The 6224-nt window shown below is 42.8% G+C and overlaps 1 pseudogene; it reads right to left on the bottom strand.

Moving 5' to 3' along the window:
- Positions 1 to 2524: 2524 nt before the first annotated feature.
- On the bottom strand, positions 2525 to 3750 carry LOC125174515 (protein NDRG4-like; annotated as a pseudogene).
- Between the last annotated feature and the right edge of the window lie 2474 nt (positions 3751 to 6224).

The raw sequence follows: 6224 nt of genomic DNA, 5'->3' as shown, positions 1-6224 counted from the left end.
AAAAAGGACTTTGCAGAGGTGATTGAAAGTATGAACCTTGAGATGTGAAGGTAACCTCATATTGTTGACGTGAGTCCAGTCTAATCACATGGGTCCTTAATATTGATGGAAACTTCCCAGCTGAGTTCAGCATCTGAGGGAGATATGATGAAGGAAGAAGGATCAGACAGATGTAGTATTACTGTTTTGAAGTAATTACTGTTTGAAGCAGTATTTCTGCTTTGAAGATGGAGGAAGGAGCCATGAACAAAGAAATGTGGGCACCCTCTGGTAGCTGGAAAATTCTCTCCCCTGGATACTCCAGAAAGGAACATAGCTCTGCCAACATTTTAGCCCAGTGAGATCTGGATTGAACTTCTAACCTACAACACTGGAAAATGGCAAATTTGTGTTGGTTTAAGCTTTGAGTTTGTGGTAATTTGTTAGAGCAGCAATAGAAAGCTAATACAATTGATAAATTGCCAACAAGTATTTTTTGATCCTCTAATTGTGGAAAGTTCTTTAAAATTATATGTAACAGATTATAAACAATGATAATAATTTATCATGAAACTGAATGAGATATGAGACTCAGTATTTTTAAACCCCTTTTAGCAATATAGCCATATATTTTTATATATTGTTACATATTAAATATTTTATAAATTTTATAAAAGTTTATAATATTTTAAAAGTATTACATATTAAATATATTTAGCAATAGCAATATATTTTTTTAAATTTTTTACTTTGACAAGGGTTTTTATTTGTTTTACATTTTGTCATCTCAGAGTTTCATGTATTCAGCCATTAGAATATACAAAATTAGGTTCTTCACTTTGTACAGAGAGGAAGATAATAAACCCCATTAAAAGTTCACTTTGACCAGAGAAACAATCTCTGATGGAAAACCACACACAGGAGGATATTTATATATATTTATATGTATATATATATATGTGTGTGTGTATATATATATATATTTATAATATGTTTATATATTTATATATATTTATATATTTATATATAAATAATGTATAGATATTCACAGATATCTCATCTGAAAGAACACAGAGGGGATAAATCAAGATTTGCAGCACTGTCTATAGGAAGAGGGACTAATTCTACCAACTTTTCAACAGTCACATTGAATATTCAAAGGAAGCACGTGAATGAATAGAACTGGAAACAGACTAATACTCTGCCAGGCTCTGGACCAGCCTAGTAATGGGTGAAGATTCTAGAAGGGGGTGATATTTGCAGAGGAAATGTGGCTGCAAGTGTCCTCTCAGCCTCAGAGCACCCCATACACAGCTGCTTCCTACACCAACCAGGAGTTTTCATTGTTCTCTCCCTTCCTTTACTTGTTTTACAGTTTGTGGCCATTGACTTAGGCTCTAAGACAAATGGCTCTGGTTTTTGGGCCAGGAGATTCTTCCCCATAGTGTGGCTGGGTAGGAAGTATATGGCCTAGTCCTGGGCTTCTGGTAAAAGGAGGAGACCAAATACGTAGAGAGCCTTTCTTCTCTGCCTGGCCCTTGTTCACTTCAGGAACCTTCACTTCCCATCCCAGGATCCAAGAAGCTGCAGCCCAAGCCACTCCAATGGTCCTGAGATATAGATGTGGGCCTGTAGAAGTCTCATTACCTTGGATCATATTATCTCCAAATAAAATTCTCTTCTTTCTTAGTGATGCCCATGTAAAATGTTGTCATAGCTTGTCCAGAACTCTCTCTAGCAACTCTCACCATGTATCTGATGGCCTTGGACACACTGCTGCTGATCGGACTGTCCTCCAGGGAACCTGGGGTCCAAAACTGGGACTCTCAGCTACTGCTGCCTCAAGCCACATACTGGCTCCCAAAGGGAGACACAATGAAGTTCTCACAGGTGTGTCCAACCCTCATGGGCTGTCCTAGCATTTAATCTCAGCCCCCAAGTCAGGCTCCTATGGAGATAGAGGATCAGGAAAACTTTCTACCTCAGGGCCTTGGCTCAGACATGGGACAGGGCCAGGAGGTGGTGGAGTATATGGGCTGGAAGAGACAGTCTCTGGGGTTCCTGCCCTTAAGGTCCTCCTGTGTTCTGTCTTCCTTGGTCAGAGAAATCCTATTCAGCCCCTGTCTGCCTGACCCTATATCACCATGACAGCCGAGAGAACACCAGGAAAACTGCTGCCTCCTCGGAGTGTCTGTAGGAGACGCTGTTCAGATGATTATCACATGTGCTACAAGATAGAAATGGACATGCTTGGTGGAGGAGATGCGGAAAAAGGGGGCTTGTGGATCTCCAGGGCCCCTGCCCCTTAGTGCTTCCTACTGCTGTTTCCTGGTTGTCACCCCTGTGCCTGAGCCGGACCCCATGCTTCTGCTGTCCCAGCACACCACCTCAAAACGCCAACCCATCTTCAAACCTGCCTGCCCAAGGGGGTCAGCCGTGTCTTCTTCAATCCAGGCTATTACCCTGGATCCTGCCCAGAGAAGGACTGGAACTCTTTCATCAGCAAATCCCCTTCCTCCCTGCCCCCGGCCCTGACTGTGGGGGTCTAACTCAGCCGAGTTAACAAGGTGAATAATTTGGGGAGGAGTGAGCCTCTGAAACCATCTGGGGACTGTTCTGCTACAGCATCTAGGATGAATCCCCTCAGCTCTTTATCAAAGGAGAAGTAAACCTGTTTTCTCCCCTCGGCCTCACAAAAATATACTAAAGGCAAAACAAGCTGGCATGAGGATGCAGTGGGATGTTGATGAAGGCAGGGGCAGGCGGGCATCTTTGCTGGGCCAAGGCCTTCCACAGATAACTCCATGCTGTGACTGAGCAGGCCCAGCCTGAGTGGGTGCAGGCCTGTGGGTGAGTGGCTGCCTTCCGCTGAGCTGGCACTGGTGAGAGACACAGTACAAGAGCAGGCGAGCCTGGTCCTGCTGGCCAAGGGCATGGAGCCCACGCCTGGCAGGAAGTATTTGAAGGCCTCACTCAGCTTCCCTGGGTGTGTGACGGGGGGGAGGGGGGGAGCCCTCTGGAATCTGCCCCCTTCAGGAAGGTCTTGGTGGTTGAATCCAGTTTGCAGCTGGACTCCACCATCCCATCCTCAGCAGGCTCATTATCCCCAACCACCAGCATCTTCAGACAGCAGAGGGTCTTAGCACTGCGTCCTGTTCTAGGTCCGTTGAAGTCCAGGTCTCTTCGGGCGTTGCACATGTTCCAGAAGAGCTGCAGGTTGGCATGGCTCACCACACTTCCCGAACTGTTGCCGGTAGCTCTGCACCAGCACTGTGTTGTTCACCAGCTCCTCCCGGCTTGAAAGGTGGGATAGCACGTGGCAGGTAAAGTGCCGGTCAGGCTGGACAGCTGTTGTCGTCGGGGTCAGTGTTCATCAGTACCAGCCCTTTGACCAGGTAGGGGAAGGAGAGTGCAAACTTGGCCAGCATGTAGGCTCTGGATCTCACTGCAATGCCAGTCACGGACTTGCTACACCATGCTGGGGAGCATGGCAGCCAGCTGCTCCATGGAGGGGAGCTGGTACTCCTGGCGAAACTGCGATGCCCCCACCCGCTGCCCAGGGGCATCCGTGTCACACACCGCAAAGTGCTTGGTGGTCGCCTGCGTGTCCTCAAAGTTGAAGAAGGTGTTGGAGCACAGCTTGTGATTGAACCCCACGTCATGGTAGGTGAGGATGGCCAGACAGTTTCCCTTCGGGAAGACCCAGATCATCATGTGCAGCAGGTGACAAGGCTTCCTGATGTCACGTTCCCCATCCCAGCACTCCGTCATCTCGCGGAGGGAGAAGGCACAATGCCTCTTCCAGGAAGGGCAAAGTCCTGACTTACCAGAGTCCAGAGGGAGGGGACGGCGTGCAGGAGTGATGGTGTTTTAGCAATCTTTCAGGCAAAAAGATATAAACAGTTTTCCTAAGACCACCCAATATTAGTCTAGTTTTGTCTAAAGTCACACCTTGCTTCCTGTAAGTCCTCTACTCTGCTGCCTGTCAGAATTGCTGATACTGAAGAGCTAACACCCTGCATAGATCACGATGCATCATGTTTATTTTTAATAAAAGTGATATTCCAAAGCAAACTTAGAAGTCTTAAGAGTAAATAAGTAATATTTCAAGCACTATTTTCATTATATATAAGTATAACTTATCTTTGGAGTATGTTCGGGGAGGCAGAGTGCAAGGTAGTTTTGAAGCATATAGCGTTTGTTAACTATTTTTTTAATTTGATGCATCCTCTTAGAGAAAGAAATGTTTCCTCAAATATCTACCCATTGGGCAGAAAACACTTTTTTAGGCACCTCTTACTTCACGGAGGTTAGCCACAATGTTTTCTTTTACCTTTCTTTGGGAAGGTCATGCATGTGTCCGCTGGGGTCCTCCTCTGTATCTTGGGGATAAAAATTACCTTATGTCTGTTAATAGCATGACTTATAGAAGCCCAAAATTCTCCCTAAGATTGACACAAGTTCTCAGGGGACTTACATATTCATAGTCTCCTCTGCCTCCTTGAGTTTCTCATTTTGTATATGTTGAACCACGTTGATCACCATTAGCCTCTTAAAATTTTACAACATGAACACAATATGCTTTCTTAAAGATTTCAGTGGTAGAAAACAGTGGGGTTTGTATCACAAGGAACTTCAGATGGAACTGTAGGCATCCTTATTCTTGAAAAGCTCTTTCACATCCCCTCCATTATTGGCTTTAAAAAATATTTTTTTTATTGTGGTAAAATATACATTATATAAAGTTTACCATTTTAATCATTTTTAAGTGGCACTGAGCACATTCATAATCCTGTGCAACTATCACCACCATCCAGCTCCAGAACTTTTCATTTTCTTAAACTGCAATTTGTACCCATTAAACAATAAAATTAACTCCCCCTTTTCCGCTCCCTCCAGTCCCTGGCCACCACTATTCTACTCTATGAATTTGACTATTCTAGGAATTCTAGGAAGTCTACAGTATTTGTCCTTTTGTACCTGGTCTGTTTCATTTAGTATAACGTCTTCAATGTGGTAGCACACATAATGTGTCAGAAATTTGGTCCTTTTAAAATCTGAATACTTTTCCATTACATGCATACTCAACATATTGTTTATCCATTCACCTATGAGTGGATGTTTGAATTTCGGTGGCTATCACAGAATATCATAAACTGAGTGCCTCATAAACAACAGAAATGTATTTCTCACAGTTCCGGAGGCTGGGAAACTCAAAATCAAGGTGGGAGTGGATTCAGTGTCTGGTGAGAGCCCATTTCTTGATCCACAAACTACCATCTTCTTGCTGTGTCCTCACAGGAGGAAGGGAGCCCCTGGGATCTCTGTCACAAGAGCTCGAATTCCATTCATGACGGTTCTACCTTCGTAACCCAATCACTTTCAAAGCCGTCACCTCCAAATAAGACTTTGGTATGTGACTTTGGGAGTATACAAACATTTGGTCCATAGCAGCACTTCAGGCATTTCTTTTTACCCCCGGATCATCTCACTTTGTCTTTTCTTTTCACTGTTACGATCTTTCATCTTGCTCCATCCAACCTCTTTGCAACAATAAAGACATTTTCTCTCTTTATCTTAAACAGGGTAGTTTGGCCTTCTCTGAAGCCTTTGTAACTAACATCCTTGCTTTTCTTGGATCGAAATTGTTACCTTTAGGGTTGGTTAAACAATTTTTCCAAATTGATGAATTCCTACCCCAACTACTGAGGAAACTATTTTGTTTGTACTTTTTTCAGGAGGTCATAGCTTGTTCATTGTGAAGGTCTGAATTAAAAGTGGGAATGCCAACTCAGCATATTTTTCTTTACAGTTTATTATTATTCCATGCGGATTAATGAAATAGAGAAACATTTCCTAAATACTCTGGTCATTTTAATGTAACAAACTAGTTATTTTTAAGTTATACAAAATATTATGTAAGTCTTTAACCAGAAAGAGTAATTGAAAAATTTTAACTTCTAGAAAACATGGATAGCATGGCTATTTTAGCTCAGGCCACAGAATGCATAATATTTCACAAAATATCTAAAGTAAGATAAGGAGAATCTTCGGAGGTTGTGGAAAATAAATTGGCAGAGGATACACTGCAAACAACTATTTCTATTGATAATAAAAAGCCAAAAAAAAAATCAGGTTTTTCACATTGCATACTTCAACCTCCTGAAAAATTTGTTTTTTCTGAGTAGTGTAACATTTTTCACAAGATTCAATGTTAGAAGAGTTAGTGTTTTATCATTAAACTC

This window comes from Prionailurus viverrinus, chromosome C2 (assembly GCF_022837055.1).
Source record: "Prionailurus viverrinus isolate Anna chromosome C2, UM_Priviv_1.0, whole genome shotgun sequence".
Taxonomy (NCBI): domain Eukaryota; kingdom Metazoa; phylum Chordata; class Mammalia; order Carnivora; family Felidae; genus Prionailurus; species Prionailurus viverrinus.
The sequence above is the reverse complement of the archived record's forward strand: the minus strand, read 5'-3'. Positions and strand labels throughout refer to the sequence as shown.